Source organism: Helianthus annuus, chromosome 11, assembly GCF_002127325.2.
Source record: "Helianthus annuus cultivar XRQ/B chromosome 11, HanXRQr2.0-SUNRISE, whole genome shotgun sequence".
NCBI lineage: Eukaryota > Viridiplantae > Streptophyta > Magnoliopsida > Asterales > Asteraceae > Helianthus > Helianthus annuus.
Window position 1 is genome coordinate 161,794,690 of NC_035443.2, and position 19,149 is coordinate 161,813,838.

The 19,149-nt window shown below is 38.4% G+C and overlaps 1 long non-coding RNA gene across 3 annotated transcripts; it reads left to right on the forward strand.

The window, feature by feature from the left end:
* Positions 1 to 4,774: 4,774 nt before the first annotated feature.
* Positions 4,775 to 8,023, forward strand: LOC110890877. 3 transcript variants are annotated; one of them, XR_002564842.2, is made up of 4 exons: positions 4,775 to 5,006; positions 5,119 to 5,210; positions 5,519 to 5,703; positions 6,262 to 8,023. It is a non-coding gene; the product is annotated as an uncharacterized LOC110890877 (long non-coding RNA). The 3 variants fall into 3 exon arrangements; XR_002564841.2 differs by lacking the exon at positions 5,119 to 5,210 and having other exon boundaries at positions 6,262 to 6,369; positions 6,453 to 8,023; XR_002564840.2 differs by lacking the exon at positions 5,119 to 5,210.
* The last annotated feature ends 11,126 nt before the right edge of the window (positions 8,024 to 19,149 follow it).

Here is a 19,149-nt window from a genome sequence, read left to right on the forward strand (position 1 = left end):
TTGTAAGGAGAAGCGTTTTAATCACTTGTTTTCAACGGGGATGTAATGCAATGATTCTGCTAGTGGTCGGGCTTCCAATGCTTACACAGGGTGATAAACAACGCTGATATGAACCCAAACCAACTGCTTTGTCTTGAGTCGTCGGGAAAACTTTTCCTCAGGGGAGGGTGAGTAGTATTAGTCTGAGTCCATTGTGGTTCGTGAATGTTTCGAATCATCATAGAAGACGTGTCGGGTTCTGCTAGAAGAGTATAAGGATTTTGTTGGTTTGTTTCCAAGTAGGGTTTAGAATGTTTGAAGTATTCTTGGTTCAATACCAACTCTTCTGAAAGACAAGAATACAACGTTCATGTATCACAAGGAATGACCGATCTAAGACAGGGAACCTGATTTAGATACATAAATTCATCACCGGTTTCTACAGCACAAGCACATACACTGTTTGTTGGAAGAACCCTACACGTCTTCTGCTAGTTACTCTTTTCTTCGATTTCAACAAATCTTTCAAGGTCTTAAGTGATGGACAATTGGTTAAAAGATGTAGAAGAGTTTGTGTAGAGATCTTTACGTACAAATTTGCATCATCCTTACGGTTACAAATAAAGTATTAAAAGATGTTAGTTTCTTGACAATATGGTTTCTCGACAAATGAAGTATTATCTGTCATTGCTGCCTCTTCGGTTGGTAAAAGACATAGGATGGTTTCTAATACAGGCTCTTTTAGAGAAGCGTTGGAATTCAAGGGTTTATGAGTAAAAGATGTTAGTTTCTTGACAATATGGTTTCTCGACAAATGAAGTATTATATGTCCTTGCTGCCTCTTCGGTTGGTAAAAGACATAGGATGGTTTCTAATACAGGTTCTTTTTGTTAGTTGTGGTTGATTTATAGCAGGAGGTTATGGAACGAATATATGTTTATGCGAATTCACAACATCCTTGCTTTATTCTCTTTAATCTATTAGAACGATCCTTGTTTTGTCATGTACATGCGTTTAATTCCCAACATCATCTGTTGATCATTGTTCTTGAAGATGAAGATGAAGATGAAGAAACGAGGGTTTATTCTCATTAATCTATTAGAACGATCCTTGACTTGAATTTGTGGATTTCGGTTAGATCAGAAAAACTTAACAAGAGAATCAACTAAAAAATACAATTGATTACTCGGTCGAATAACCGGTCCATTAAAGTTGAGCTTCCTGATGCAACTTTCACAATGGTACCAATGTCCTACTACTACAATCCTTCCAACGCCTGATTCCGATATAACCCTCGATGTTGATGAGTGAAAGAGTTAACATTCTGATTCAGATTCAGGAAGCAGATGTTTATGAGTGAAAGAGTTAACATTCTGATTCAGATTCAAGAAGCAGATGTTTATTAGTGTTTTGAGAAACTAACAAGGTAAACCTGAATTTTCAAAATTTTAGATAACTCGCCATTCTCTTGCATCTGTATACGTTGATTCTGGATTTAAGTTGCAAGAATTGTGTCTGTCGCATGGACTCAGACTCATACTACTAGCAGAAGAACCCGACACGTCTTCTGTGATGATTCAAAACATTCACGAACCACAATGGACTCAGAGTCATACTACTAGCAGAAGAACCCGACACGTCTTCTGTGATGATTCGAAACATTCTAAATCACTAGCAGAAGAACCCGACACGTCTTCTGTGATGATTCGAAACATTCCGAATCACTGCCGTCTTTTCTCTTCCGGTTACCAGACCTATCATCTCCGTCTACGTTTGGTTTCAGCTACTGGAGTGAAATATTTGTTGGAATTTGTGGATCAACTGAAATAACTGAATACAACCGGTCAAATCACACACTATATAAAGTGTAAAGTTATCGTGTGTTGTAGCTTGTAATAGATTAACTAGACCCCTCAAGTTGCCATTCATAACAACTAAGCGTCTGGAGAAGAGTATGTTGATATAGGAGAGTTGATGCAATTTTACAAGCATTTTATCGTGTGTTGTAATTTTAATGAAACAATGAAGATTGAATATGCTGTCACAGTTGTCAAGACTGTTTGTCAGGTTTCCAACGTTCTACAGCACAAGTTCATCACTAGTTTCTACAGCACAAGTTCATCACCGGTTTCTACAGCACAAGTTCATCACCGGTTTCTACAACACAAGTTCATCACCGGTTTCTACAACACAAGTTCATCACCGGTTTCTACAGCACAAGTTCATCACCGGTTTCTACAGCACAAGCACATACACAATTTGTTGGAAGAATCGAACACGTCTTCTGCTAGTTACTCTTTTCTTCGATTTCAACAAATCTTTGAAGGTCTTTAGTGATGGACGAGAGATAACTTAATACAACCGGTCAAATCACACACTATATAAAGATTACAGAGGTTTTTACCATTTTTTACCATATGTATACGGGCCGTATACGGTTTATACGGCCGTATACTCTCGGTAAATTTTTTTCTACCGATCGTATACAACGTATACGAACGATGTATACGGGTCGTATATTGTTATACGGCCCGTATACTATGGGTAAAAAATGGTAAAAATTGGTTTATTCTCTTTAATCATTTAGAACGATCCTTGTTTTGAGAACCTGATTCTGATTTAAACAATGGAATTTGTGGATCAACAGAAATAACTGAAAATAACTCGCCATTCTCTTGCACCTGTGTCCGTCACATGATAGAAGACGTGTCGGGTTCTGCTAGAAGAGTATTCTGAAAGACAAGAATACAACGTTCATGTATCACAAGGAATGACCGATCTAAGGTAGAGAACCTGATTTAGATACACAAATTCATCACCGGTTTCTACAGCACAAGCACATACGCAATGAAGTATTAAAAGATGTTAGTTTCTTGACAGTATGGTTTCTCGACAAATGAAGTATTATCTGACATCATATGTTCATCATTGTGTGAGATTAGCCAAACGAGGATGAAAGATACTCAAACCATCTGATCCCGTTGTTGCAAACTCCTTTAATGTGAGATTCTTCAAGTTTGCACATTTTGAGAAAATACCAATGTGTTTGTCAGCTTCGTCAACACACAAAGTGACAGAATGAAGATTGAATATGCACTAGGGTTTTTTCTCTTCCGGTTACCAGGCCTATCATTTCCGTCTACGTTTGGTTTCCTCAACGAAGAACCATCAGCCATTATTTGCCCTTTTTCCTTTAGTTTCTGGTTGATTTTGAGGGTGAGGGTTTTGCATTGATTCCTGCGCTCAAATCATCTGCTTCCTGAATCTGAATCTGAAAGTTAACTAGACCCCTCAAGTTGTCATTCGTAACAACTAAGCGTCTGGAGAAGAGTATGTTGATATAGGAGAGTTGAACCCGACACGTCTTCTGTGATGATTCGAAACATTCCGAATAACTAGCAGAACCCGATCCACTTACATTCGAATAACGCTGAGAATCCACAACGCTTATGGCCAGATTCTTTCCTTCAATCTTGGCAAAATCAATGTCAGCTTGTTTTATTATCACGAAAGTACTGAACAACCGAGATAGGCACAATAACAACAACAGCTTTCCATGATTTGGAGACTGATCGGAATCGAATCAGTGATTTTACTGGAAGCCGTTTGATTATTTCCTCATGGATCTCGAAAGGCACGTTGTCTGGCATCTTGATTTTGATTACCAACTCACCATATCAATTTCTAGGTAGTTAACAACGCTAATTAGAAAAAAATGTGATTCATATACACAATGGTCTCTTTGCTTCGTCCACTAGAACTATTTGTGTATGCATTCTTTTGGTAGTTAACAACGCTAATTAGAAAAAAAAATCTGTAAAATTAATCATATCGATTGCTATAACAGGATGGATGTGACACACATAGATAGATAAGCTGTCACAGTTGTCAAGACTGTTTGTCGGGTTTCTAATGCTCACACAGGGTGATAAACAACGCTGATACGAACACATGTGTTTCGAAATAGGCTTTGTTCTTGGTTTAATGAAGTTACACGTAACATCTACTTATATTGAGATTTAAACAATACCCGCCTCAACTGACACTACTAGAAAATGAGCCTAATGCAACCTTTTAGATGCAACTTTTATCAATTATGTTGCATTTGACTCTAATGCAACTTCGTTCATTATAAAGGTTGCATTAACAGATCTAATGCAACCTTCTTCATTAAAGGTTGCAAAACTTTAATGAAATTGCAACCTTTTTATTTAAAAGTTACAAATCTTACTAAAAATTGCAACCCTTTTCTTGAAAAGTTGCATTATTAAAATTTATATGCAACTGTTATTGCGTAATTCAATGAAAATGAGAAAAAATCTTAAAAATATTTGATTTGTAAATAGTAAAAAAAAAACATATATAATTGTTTTGACATATTTGATATATACTTTTTTTGTTATAAAATAAGTGATTTGATTAATTTAAAAATACCTGAAATTGAAAATAAAAGATGGCATATGCTGATACTAAAAAAATACATATATAATTCATTGGAAGTCAATATAGTTCATTAAGACATGCATGAGTGTATATATCTCTCAAGGCCTAACATGACTTATTAAGAATCATTTTATAGTTTTATTTTATGTGTATATATATATATATATTCATATTTTATACAACTCTTATATACAATATCCTATTAGTTTTATATAATGTATTATTTAATTTCTTATATGAGTTTGATTAAAAATAAATAAAAAAAATAACTTATGACAATTGTTATTTTTTATCTATAAATTAAAAAATGCTTTATTTTTCATACCCCAAATTCAGTTTCCCCACTAAACATAATCTCCTCATATTTCCCTCTCAGTTTTAATTTTTCATTTTCATCTTCCCACCAAAATCTCACAGCCTCGTAAAATGCCCTAATTAAGAATATTTCCTCACGATCCATCTCTTCTCTCTGTGATTTCTTCTTCTTCTCTATCTTTGGCTCGTTACTTCCTAATCACCATTTTGTATCGTAACACATTGTTACAAGGGCTTCAAACCAGGACTAACATGTCTTTGTTTCTAAGGTACTAGCCGAACTGTATAAGATTATTAGTGTAATTATCTGTTTTATTTCATTATGGTGGTGATCCAGATATGTAACTTTATGATTTAGGGCCAAGATTTTATGTTGTGCAGTTTAATTCTAAAGGTTTAAAGATGCACACCAACTGTTTGATGTAATGCTTCAACAAAGTTTTGCAGATTACTGGCCTCTTTCGTGTGATATGGTATTCCATATTTTGGACCTATTAATTGCCTCATACAATCAAATTAGTTCATCTATAGCAGTCCTACAGATTCTTTTAGATGGTATGGAATGAGGAAGTGATAGTTTCATTTTTGCATATTAAAAAACTTAGATTTGTTTTGGTATCTTGCCTTTTGTTCTTGTAAGGTATTAGGGATTATAAATTCCACTAGTTGTTTGTAAAAGTCCATTATTTATGAAAACATAATTTAATCTATTTTGCTTCTTTGATTCAAAGATAAATATGTATTTTTAGAGTTTATATACGCTAAGTATTGGTATCTGCAGGACTTACCCAGTATGTTGGGAGGGTTGAGAAGGTTGATAGGCGGTGAAAGAAGAGTGGGTGCTGGTGGTGATCGGACAATTCACGATTGAGAATTTGATTCAGTATGACGCAATTAGTCCATCCATTGTAATGGCTGGCTTACATCCTATTAATTATGCGTGTCTATCTTATCACGAGTAAAAAGGTCATCAGCTCTTAATTTACACTTTTTAATGTTTCAGCATGCTACATTTTGATTTTTATAAGTAAGTTTGATTTTTAGATTAATTTCCTCAGCATAGTTTCTAAATAACTCAGGAGAAAGCTACGAAAGTTGTTTAGGCACAGAAGCTTAGGGTTGAACTGTGAAGTCTTAGATTAAAACGTGGACCCCTTACATGCTTTTTTAGGTGATTTGTTAACCTTTATATGAAGTTAAAGTTAAATAAAAATGTTTTTTTTTAATTTTAAATAACTATCTTATATCTATAATTCTATATATAGTGAAGATTTCTTTAATTATTGTTGCAGCTAGGAATTTAGTACATTCTTATTAGAGGTGGTAAAATCAGCGGGTCGGGTGGCATGTCTGGGTAGAATGGGTTTGGGTTTTTAGGGTTCGGGCCAGGATGGGTCAATTTAGAAAAAAAAGCTATTTTGGTTCGGGTGATACGTAACGACTTTTTATTCAAGTTCAGAGGTTCAATCTATCTGTCATTTTTATATCCTTTTAACGTAAATACTCTTGGTTGACAATTTAAAGGTGGTGGAGCAATACAAGTTGGGATAAGAAGTTACCCTTTGCTGGTGCAGATTGGTGGGGAGTGTTTTATGTGGACATAGCTGGGTTCGAGGCGTGGACATACTCAAGGTATTGAGCCTAAACCACGACTCAAATTTTGATTTTGGGTAAGGTATATGAAAGCGGTCTGTTGATATTTTTGTTTGTGTTAGGTCCGGCTCTTGCTTCTAAGGCGTTTCGTTTTCAATTTCGGTCAATTACTCCTCCTGGTGTTATAAATGGAACGCATGTATTTTTTATTCCTATGTGCAAAAAAGTGACTCTTCTATAAATTGTGTTAATCTAGATGTTATAGGTGGCACAATGGGCAGACCGGGTAACAGGTCAAAATGGGTTCCGAGTGGCAAGAGGTGTACAATAAAAGCCGGTTTTAGGGCCGAAACCGGAACCGGTTATGCTAGTTTGGGTTCCCATCGTGAAAACCGGTTAAAAAGCCGAACATATTTTTTTAAAACCGGTTTTTTCTCGCACAACAATAACCTGTTCGGTTAAAAACCGACCGGTTAGAAAAAAACCGATTTGTAGACTTCTCTACGGGTGGCCTGCAAACACTTTTATGTCTATTTTCTTAAAAAGTGTAATAACTAACTAACGCGTTTTTAAGTAAGAATACAATTTGATACTAATTATTATAAATTGAATATATATTTCTTATATCAGTTAAAAATTGTATAAGCTCGTTTAAGCTCGGATCGTTTCAAGCTCTTTTTCGAATCGATCTTGAGTAGCTCAGCTCATTTACATCTCTATCGACCACCCATTATTCCTCACGATCCTCATAATTTTCTGTTAACTTAATATAATAGTGGACTGGGAAAAACATCATATCCGTGACACTAATATGGTGAGGCGATTCTAATTGCTTTTGAAGAATGCCAAGCTTCATCAGCTCATTATAGAACATAAAAACAAATATTTATGTGTATGCTCCTCAACAGGAGTGGCTTTATTTTCACTTGAAAGTTTATCCCTTTTTACTCTTAGCTTGCCTTTTCTTCTCGGTTTTCTTTTTGTTCACTTTTTCTGTTTTGCAGATTGAGCCAATCCCAAGCAGAAATCTGCCTCCTAGGTTTGAACCAAATACTTCTCGCAGTGTGAGCGGTTTACATATGATTTTTTAGTTTGTTATTATGCCTTAGTATGTCCCTGGTAACCAAGTAAGTGTTTTTATAATTTGCTATATCTTACCAATTTGTTTTTCTCGTCCCCCAATACACACAGTACTGAGGTTTATAGTTGTGATATGCAAATGTGTTAAATGTAGGATGGCTCTATGTTTTATGTCTACTGGAAATTGTGTATTATTCTGTAGCTAAATGTGTTTTCTTTTTAATTTCTACTTTTATTTTTGAGAAAATGCTGGTACGTTGGGAACATCCATATACAGATGACGGGACAATTTCTTCAGGAGGTTTTTGCAAGCTAAAGTTGTGAAAAGCAGTCGTTTGAAACTCATTAAGTGAATAAAGAGGATCATGAAAGAAAAAAAGTTGACCTTGAAGCTATACGACAGGATCTTGATATCCGGCGACAAGACTTGGAAGATCTGTGTGGAATGTTACGAAACAACTACAAGTTGAAGATCAAGATGTGTAGAATGTTTTAGTTACTCTTTATTATTGTAATTGACACTTTGGTATTGACTTTTTTGTTATTTGAGTTTGTAAAAGTATGTTAAGGTAGGTACACTATTTGACTAGCAATGATATTTGTGTTAATATTGTTTTGGCTAAATTGCGATTAAATTCATATTAATTAATAACAATTATATTTATGTCAGAAGTTGCATTTGCGTGTAAAAAATGTTGCGTTTACTGTAAAAAAAAGTTGCATTTTTTCTACATTGTAGATAATAACGGTTGCATTAAGCTTAAAAAAAAGGTTGCTATTTTGTAACAAAACTATAATAACGGTTGCATTATAGTATATAAAAAGTTGCATTTAAGTGTAGGAAAAGTTGCATTAGAATGTAAAAAGGTTGCATAGGATAAAGGTTGCATTTGAATAGTAAATGCAACACTTTCAAAAATGGTTGCATTAGGCTTCAAAAAAGTTGCATTAGGTCTAATGCAACTGCTTCTATGCAGCTCCCAATATAAGGTTGCATTAGGCCTAATGCAACCTTTTTAAGGCCTAATGTAACATTTTACTAGAGTTGCATTAGCTTCATTTTCTTGTAGTGTGAGATAACGGACATCCATCAAGCTCAAAAAGAAAACTTATGTTTCCCATAGTCACAAAAGATTGTGGTTTGTATTTTGCATAGCCACCGTTTCTGTAGTAAAAAACGGTTGCGGTTTGTATTTCGCATAGCCACCGTTTCCGTAGTAAAAAACAGTTGGGTTTGCACATTCAATCTTCAATACTTCATTAAAATACCACTAGTAGAAGAACCCGACACGTCTTCATGTTACGGAGAATGTTCTAGAAATTGAAGGAAAAGGAAAAGATTTGTTGAAATCGAATTTGACAACTATGACAGCTTATTAAAGGTAGCAATCACCTCCAATCATTTCCTGGTCAAATCACACACTATAAAGTTTATAGTTATCGTGTGTTGTAGTTTGGAAAGATGACCGAATAGAGATCTGAATAACAAACTATGGAGAACTTGTTTGTGTCGGGTTCTTCTGCTAGTTACTTGATCAACGGACTGATCGGTAACGTTACTCTACTTGTGCTCCGATTTAAGCGGCGTGTTCCGATCAACGTTGTTTAAAGGTGATGAAGAGTTTAGAAACCCTAGAATGATGGTGCTTTTACGGGAAAAAACGTGATAATTGAAAAACATCAATCTATACGGCCCGTATACATTTGGTAAACATCAAAAACCTCAGAAATAAATCCATTGAGTCGTATACTTTTTATAAATCGTATACACTTGTATACGGCTCGAATAACTATATACGGGCCGTATATAATAAAGTCAAAAAAACATTCTCTGCGCATTTTCCTATTCAAAAACATTCTATACGGGCCGTATATTTTGTATACGGCCCGTATACACTAGGGATGTGAAAATAAGATCTAGGGGGTGTGGGAATAAGGGGAGCCTTTTTTTTTTACCCAAAATCAAACCAAAACAGAGACTCAATCTCTTCATTTTTCACAACCATCTACACCGTAACCATTCCTCGCCTGCTTTTCAAAAAAGTTATATATGCAACCGGCGAAGACCATTGGTGGCGGTGGTGGGGTTGGTACCGATGACGTGTTGGAGGGGTGGGTTGTGGGTGGTGGGGGGGGAGGGGAAAAGTGACTCTTCCGGCTCACGGCAGTGGAAATTCCGGTGGCAGCCGTAAGTGGCGCATTTTAGTGAGGTAGGGGAGGAGATCGGCGACGGCATGAACTCGCCGCAGCCATCGACGGCGTGGCCGCCCATGAAGACCATCTCTCCGCCACGACCACATGTGCACTCTCAGAAGTCGTTGGAAACATATGAATGTTAATACAATCCAATGGAAGAGTTTCATGCAGCTTTAATTGCTGCCAAAGTTCTCATCGGACCATTTTTATTCAACAAAGTACGGATCTGAGTTCATCGGTCAACAGTTTGTCTCCGATCAACACTCGGGTTTGTCCGTCATTGTTACTCGGTCAACAGTTTGTTTCCGATCAGCACTTGGGTTTGTCCGTCATTGTTACTCATACTCTGGTCGCCAACGCCCTTCAAGCTTGTAGAACAATCATCGCAGTTGATGCTGTAAGGGCTCACGACGGAACTCTAATCGTGCCGCCGAGGTTGGCTTATCCATGTGTTGCTTCCTTGCACCCTAAACGTAAAAGGAAAACAAAACTAAAACAAAGTGCAAAAATGTAATTTCTGACAGAAGGACAAAATTGTAATTTCAGTAGTATATGCACCGACTTTGTGTTTTAAGATGTAGTATAATATATATACATATATATATATAGAATATCTTCATGAAAAAGAAAAAAACTTTAACAACTCGAGTTTCAAACTCGGCGCATTTAGTCGCTTGATGATACATAAGTCACTCCACCACTTGACATTTTGATACTTGTGTTTGCCTTCGATTGTATATATGTAACTAGTTGATGCCCCGCCCGTGTTGCGGGGCAATGGCCGAATAGTTCTCATTCAATTAAAAAAACACGGCTATAATTTTGCTAGGAAAAAAACTAAAACGATGATAAGACCGTAATTTTGGGCTCAGGGCAAAACTATAATTTTTCAGGACTAATAAGCGAGTGTTAGGCAGCTCCTTTATACGGAAAAAAAATTAAATCGAGTCAATCAATTAAAACAAAAAACTTTTATAGTTTTGCTAGAAAAATTATAACGATGGGGAAAACGTAACTTTGAACTGAGGGGGAAATCATAATTTTGTTTTAGGGATAAAATCGTAAATTAAATGAACCAATGGGGTTGAGGGCAAAATCGTAACTTAGCTGTGTGAGAAAAAAACTAATAGCAAAACTGTAAATTTAAACAGAGTAAATCGTAATTTTGAACCGAGGGCAAAATTAAAATTTTTAGCTGCGAGCAAAAGCGTAAATTTATTTTTAAATGGGGGGTAAAAACATAATTTTGAACAGATGGCAAAGTCGTTATTATAAAGAAAAAAACCTAATGGCAAAACTGTAAATTTAAACAGGGCTAAATCGTAATTTTGAACCGAGGACAAAATTGAAAATTTTTAGCTGGGAGCAAAATCGTAAATTTATTTTTAAGCGGAGGTAAAAGCATAATTTTTAACTGATGGTAAATCGTAATTTTAAAACGGAATAAAATTGTAAATTTGTTGAACCAATATGGTAGTGCTATGCATGACTATAAATACAAACGGGGCAAAATCATAATTTAAAAAAAAAAAAAAAAACTAAATGTGGGTGGCACCACCCATTTTGTTAATGTGGATAATATAAATGCATACCGATTAGCTGATCTGATCCGGTTCAAGTTCCCTTTTTCTTATAATCAATTTTCCAAAATTTTGATTAGTATTTTTGTAAATCATATCTAAGTTTTATCCATTGATTTTTGGTTGATGAAATCTTGGATATGATTTTACCTCTCCAAACATCTTATTTTTCGATCATGATTTCCCTGTTTAAATAACATTGTATCATGTCAGCTTGGATTTGTTATGTCATGAATATGATATCTTCGCATAATGTTATGGGTGCTACTTTTTACACCCCCTAATTACTTTTTACACCCCCCTCCTCTCACATACTTACAGGTGGAGCCCCTGTGTGACCGACAGTTTTCCTCTCACAAGGGGAGTATAATCAGGAGGGTGGGGGATGTGTTTAGAATCAGCCTAATGTTATATAAAGGGAACATTCTCTTTTTCTTAGCACCAATTTTCATTGAGTGTGGAGGTGTGTTCTGCAAATCTCAAATGAGTTTGATTCATTGATTTATATTGGATCTTCATGTTGGTTCAGTTCTGTTTTAAACATAATGGAAAACATAAAAACATACCTATCACCGCAGACAGTGCAGTGGAGAATCCAGTGAGAGAAGATGACATGGAGTTCGACATCTTTGTCAAGGTGATCTGGTTCCTCCTTAGGGTGCTAACTGATGATGGTGACTGATTAAACCGAAAAGGGTATCGGCCGTAGGAGAGGGAGGTCGAACGTAATGATGTTATGCTTATGGGGTATCTCTAATTGTGTAATTGTCTAACCCCTTACCCTCCACATAAGTCTCCTTATATAAGCACCCAGGAGGAAACCTAATTAGTTAATAAGGGTAATATGGTCCATCAACAATTACCAACTAATTATCTTAATAGGTTATTATATATTTTGATCTATATTATGTAAATGATTATAATGGCTATAGATTAAATATTAATACATAATATATTTAATCTTACATTCTCCCACTTAGCCGAGTAATCATTTACTATGAGTACTAGATAAGCCTGATCAGGAGTTAACACGCATTTTAGCCTTAAACAAGTACTATAGCAGAGAAATACAGCCGTTGAATCATTATGCGACTCAGGACCCCCATTAATCATACTATAGCCTTAATTTAAAACCTAATCGTTATGATCAAAATACGCATAAGCCTTTTGTTTGATTTGTAACTTTATTTGTCTATATGCCATTATACCGGTTGAACATATTCTAAGAGACATACAAAATCAAACAGAGGAAATTTCATTAACATAAAACATAAGCTAGTACAATATGCTTAAATAAGGTCTTTACTAAATCCCATATTCCGAACATGTTCTTCGTAAACCTTAGGAGGGAGACCTTTAGTCATCGGATCCGCAAGCATATCTTTAGTACTAATATACTCGATACAAAGATTATTTTCCTCAACTCGTTCACGTACGAACAGATATTTTGTATCGAGATATAAACCAGCTCCAGTCGAACTGTTACTGTTCGAGAAACTAACGGCAGCTGAATTATCACAGTAAAGCTTCAATGGTCTAGAAATGGAATTAACGATTTTGAGTCCAGTGATCAGATTTCTAAGCAACATTCCATGACAGGTTGCGTTATAAACAGCAATGTACTCTGCCATCATTGTGGAAGTTGTGGTCAACTGTTGTTTCTGACTCTTCCATGAGATAGGGCCGCCTGCTAACATAAAGATATAGCCCGAAGTGGATTTCTTGTCATCTTTGCACTTGGTAAAGTCAGAATCAGAATAGCCCACCACTTCTAAATGATCACTTCTTCTATAAGTCAGTTTATAGTCTTTCGTCCCTTGCAGATATCGAAGTACCTTCTTCGCTGCTTTCCAGTGATCTAGGCCAGGATTAGTCTGATAACGGCCTAACATTCCAGCAATATAAGCGATATCTGGGCGAGTACAGACCTGAGCATACATCAAGCTCCCGACTACTGACGCGTAAGGTATCTGGCTCATTTGCTCCTTCTCAACCTCTGTTGTCGGACACTAGAATGAACCGAAAACATCTCCTTTAACTACTGGAGCGACGGAGGGTTTGCACTGTTGCATGTTGTAACGTGTAAGGACACGATCTATGTAAGCCCTTTGGGACAATCCTAAGATCCCTTTATGTCTATCTCGGTGAATTTCGATGCCAATGACGTAAGAAGCATCTCCGAGATCCTTCATGTCGAAGTTATACGAGAGTAACCGCTTCGACTCATGCAACATGTCTAAACTATTACTTGCCAATAGAATATCATCTACGTAAAGGACAAGTATAGTAAAGTTGCTCCCACTCATCTTGAGGTAGGTGCATTAATCCACTTGATTCTTCATAAAACCTTGCTTCTTCATGACTTCATCAAACTTGAGGTACCACTGACGTGATGCTTGTTTCAACCCGTAAATGGATTTCTTCAACTTACAAACTAGATGTTCCTGACCTTCAGGTTTAAAGCCTTCAGGTTGTTTCATGTAAACATCTTCGTCCAAGTATCCGTTAAGGAAAGCGGTTTTAACGTCCATCTGATGTAACTCTAATTCAAAATGAGCTACTAGGGCCATGACGATCCTTAATGAATCTTTACGAGAGACAGGTGAAAACGTCTCTTGATAATCAATTCCCTCTTTCTGAGTGTAGCTGTCACACCCCAACCGATGGCGGAATCATCGGGGCATGGCACTGAGCGAAACAGATTGTCCAGAAGTTTCCATAACAACTATTTATATAATCTAGTTAAAGATACGTCCCATACCGTATCCCGAATAAACAAATACATTATTACAGATAACATCCAAACAAGTAATTCTGTTCCGACAACTCATATTTAATTTAATACAAAACATAAATATTGTTCAAATGCTCCTAAAGACCCAGCCTGACAAGATCTACAGACAACTATGCTCTAGTTGTTCTTTCCTGATAGACAACTATTTATTGGAGGCCTCTAGAGCTTTATTCTAGCCTCGCTTTCCTAGCAAGCAAACATCTTAAATACCTGTCACATACGTTAAAATACAGTCAATACATAAATGTAAAGGTGAGCATACAAGTTTGATATAGCATATAGAGTTCGAATAGTTTACGCATAACCAGCACGTACACAGAGGAAAACGAAGCATGCTAATTATCGACATGGACCTATCGATACCAATGACTGCGGGTTGGCCGTCCGAGATGGTTCGCAATACATGATTACCACCGTAATCCATGCAAGTAATTGTCCTTAACGACCCCCGTGTGAACGGGTGCTGAGTCCAAACTGTAGTACTACGTCGTTAAGGCAGGTAGACAGCATTCCACGTGTAAACACAATCAACAAGCATTCATTTAGTCACGTAATACATGCGAATCGGTTAGCGTTCAAATAATTGAGTAGTGTGTTCGATAGTGATTTTGATAAGTAGCGTATGTAACACCCAAAAGTGCTAAAAGCAAAAAGGGATCGAGTATATTCACAGCGATTGGTTGATAGATTGAAGGGAGCGCTTGAGAGTAGGGTTAGCCTGAACAGTTCGATAGCATAACGATGAATACACGAATAATGGAAACAAGTGTAAGTGGGTCGAACAGCCTGGTCGATCGAACGACAGGTTCGATCGAGTGGGTTGCTCGTTCGGCTGGACAATCCGTTCGGACAGCCTGCTCGATTGGCTGGCAGGCTCGATCGGCTGGACTGTTCGAGTGGATTGTTTCTTCCTTTGGGTAGGATGTGTTTGTGTATGATGGTTTGAACTTTTGAAGTTTTCGTTGTAGCATTTGAGAACACTGAAGTGTTCTTACCTTTCAGGTCGATCGATCGAATGGTCTGTTCGATCGGTCGGCTTATCCGATCGGTTAGGAACTTCAGTAGTAGTCCTCATCAGGTTGTCACTCGATCAAGCAGCATATCCGATCGAACAGCCTATTCGTTCTGATAGCATGTTCGATCGGGTGGCACCCCAATGAGTCGAACGAGTTGAAAATCGATTAAGTGTTGAAGCATAGTATCTCATGATCCGATGAGTAATGTTTACCAATCGATTGAGTTGTTCGATCGGTCATTACTTTGTTGAATACCATACCTCATGAATTTGTCAAAGTGTGGGGCCACATGCTAGTCGATCGGCTGGCCTTGTCGCTCGGCTGACATGTCCGATCGGTTGGGCTGTTCTTTCGAACAGCCTAACCGTTCGGTCAGCATCCTGCCCTGGTTGGCCTGTTCGTCTAACACTTGGCTGTTCCGCTTAATTGACGTTATGTTGAGGTAGTTTGACAACGAGTTGAACTATGACACTTTCGTTCTTACTTGTTTCTCCTGCTCGGACAGGAATCACCCAAGTCCGGCCGGTGAACGGTTCGGATCATCAGTTTAACGTTTAACCCGTAGTTGGTGAACCTCGTAGATAGAACCCGAATCTTGAACCACCCAACCATTGGAATGATCGGTGAGTTGGCTCAAGCTCCGTTTCTATCGATTTGAAGGCATTGAGTGTAAAAGAGTTGAAAGAAAGTTGGAAATCCTTCTTTCAATCCTTTACATCATGTAAATGTTCAGATCTTCGGTAGATCTTGACTTGCTTATGTGGAAGTCGGTTAGATCCGAGCTATTCTTGGTGGATTGAGGCCAAACCATGATGTTCTTGAAGAACACCATGATGACATCATCCTAGAATGCTTAGATCTTGATGATTTCACGGTTAGAAATCAAGATTTGAAAGACAGAAAGGTGTAGGAGCATGTTTTGATTAAGAAAGTACAAGACTTAGGCTGGAAACTTACCGAAATCGGAAGAAATCAGAGGAAAAGGAGGAGCACGAGCTGGCCGGTCAGAACTTTCCAAAAGTGATAAAGAGTGATAATGACAGCCCTATTTATAGGCTCCAAAAGAGGAATGGGCTGGCCGATCGGCCAGGCTTCCCGATCGGACAGCCTGCTCGATCGGACAGTCCGTCCGATCGGTTGGGCTGTTCGATCGGCTGATAGCCTGATCGGTCAACTGCCTATTTCGAGTGTTTGGTGCGACGATTTTCGATATTTCGGTTTCGATTGAAGACGATACGAGTACGATAGAGTTCCTATTCAAATTACTTTCAGTCCCAACTACTATATCTAACATACAATCTCCTATGATTCACCCTATCCTTACGTTACCATTCGTCGTAGTTTGATTTCGATTGTATTCGATTTGAGTTTCGAGTTTCGATTCGAGTTTCGATTGATTCGATGGAGTAACACACCAAACATGAATTAAACACGCACAGGTAACACATAAGGCACACACACACGTATACAACAACCAAGGTTCGCATAATTCGAGATTCGAGTTCGATGATAGTTAGATCGGTTTCATTATAGATTAGTTAACTTTATCGCATTGTTACTTCCTACTATTCGCAGTCGTAAATCGGTTTGCATCGATCAAACATTCGAGTACTTCGATTCTTTCTTGATTACAACACTTACTCCACATAATACAAATAAAACTGAAAATAGACTATCTATAGTCAAAGAAAGTCAAAGTTGACTTGGACTTTGACTTTGACATTCGAAAACACGGGGTGTTACAGCCTCCCCTTGTTTAGGGAATTTCGTCCCGAAATTAGGCTCGAAGCTGCACAACACCGTGAATTACCAATTTGACGCTTCAGATCTTTATTTGAACAACTGCGGGTACTTGGCCTTCATTTCGCTTTCGAGTTCCCAAGTGAACTCCGCGCCTCATTTGCCTTCCCATCGGACTTTCACGATAGGGATGCGAGAGCGCCTAAATTGCTTGGTTTGGCGATCCATGATTTCGACAGGGTTTTCCATGAAGTGTAGCGTTTCGTTGACCTGAAGATCGTCGAGAGGCACAATCAAATCATGATCAGCTAGGCACTTTCGGAGGTTTGACACATGGAAAGTCGGGTGGACGTTACTGAGTTCCTCTAGTAGCTCGAGTTTGTAGGCGACTTTTCCGATCCTTTTCAGGATCTTAAAAGGTCCAACATATCGAGGCGCCAGCTTCCCTTTCTTGCCGAATCTGACTACACCCTTCCAAGGGGATACCTTTAGGAGTACGTAGTCGCCAACGTCAAATTCAAGGGGCTTGCGTCTTCTATCGGCGTAACTTTTCTGCCTATCCCTGGCCTTTGCCAAGTTGTCGTGGATCTGGAGGATTTTGTCAGTCGTTTCTTGTAGTATCTCGGGACCGGTTAATTGTGAATGACCGATCTCGTGCCACACAATAGGCGAACGACATCTTCTTCCATACAGGGCCTCAAATGGTTCCATTTGTATGCTGGCATGATAGCTGTTGTTGTACGAGAATTCGACTAGCGGTAGGTGTTTGTTCCAACTACCACCGAAATCTATGACACACGCGCGGAGCATGTCTTCAAGAGTACGGATCGTTCTTTCAGTCTGTCCGTCAGTTTGAGGATGGAACGCAGTACTCAGATTAAGAGACGTACCAAGGGCCGCTTGAAACGTTTCCCACAGTCGCGAAGTAAACCGAGCGTCACGGTCTGAAATGATATCCCGAGGCGTACCATGATTACAAATGATCTCGTCGGTGTAGATTTGGGCTAGTCGTTCTACCTTGTAGTCTTCCCATATCGGCAGAAAATGGGCTGATTTGGTCAGACAATCTACTATAACCCAAATGCTGTCGTGACCTGATGGCGTAGGCGGAAGTTTGGTTATGAAATCCATAGCTATACTCTCCCACTTCCATATAGGAATTGGAGGTTGTTCGAGTAAGCCGGAAGGTCGTTGATGTTCAGCCTTGACTCTTGCACAAATCAGGCAACCTCCAACGTAGAGAGCGATATCCCGTTTCATACACGGCCACCAGTACTTGTAACGAAGGTCCTGGTACATTTTGTCGGCACCGGGATGAATAGAGTATCGGGACTTGTGGGCTTCATTCATTATAATCTTTCGCAATTCAGTCCGCTTAGGGATCCAGATTCGGTGCAGATAATAGAAAATCCCATCTGCTTTGCTTACAAGCTGAGCTCCATCGTGATAGATTATTTCCTTCTTCAAAGTGCGTTCGTTAAAACAAGCATGCTGAGCTTCACGGATAAGAGCTTCGAGGTTGTGCTGGGCTTGGGTATTGCGAATACTAAGAAAATAACTCCGTCTGCTGAGTGCGTCGGCAACAACATTTGCCTTGCCTGGGTGATAACGAATCTCACAGTCGTGATCGTTAAGAAGTTCTACCCACCGGTGTTGACGCATGTTAAGTTCTTTCTGATTAAAGATGTGTTGTAAACTCCTGTGATCGGTGAAGATCGTACACTTGGTACCATATAGGTAGTGTCGCCAAATCTTCAATGCAAAAACAACTATGCCTAGCTCGAGATCGTGGGTCGTATAGTTCTTCTCGTGGATTTTGAGCTGACGAGATGCGTAAGCTATAACCTTGTCTCGTTGCATGAGGACACAGCCGAGACCAAGGTTAGAAGCATCACAGTAGACAATGAAATCGTCGTTTCCGTCCGGCAACATGAGAACGGGAGCATTGCAGAGCTTGCGCTTAAGGGTTTGAAAAGCAGACTCTTGTTCAGTTCCCCAAACAAAAGACCTGTCTTTATGGGTAAGAGCGGTAAGCGGCACAACGATCTTAGAGAATCCTTCGATAAACCGTCGGTAATAACCCGCTAATCCGAGAAATGATCGGACTTCAGACGAGTTCTTTGGCGTAATCCAGCTTTTAACTGCTTCAATCTTCGCGGGATCGACATGGATACCCTGACTATTCACGATGTGACACAGAAACTGAACCTCCTCCAACCAGAATTCGCACTTGGAGAATTTGACATAGAGTTGGTTCCCCTGGAGTAACTCGAGGACCAAACGTAGATGTTGCGCGAGTTCGGCTTTCGATCTGGAATAAATCAGGACATCGTCAATGAACACAATGACGAAACAGTCAAGATAAGGCTTACACACACGATTCATCAGATCCATAAAAACCGCGGGTGCGTTG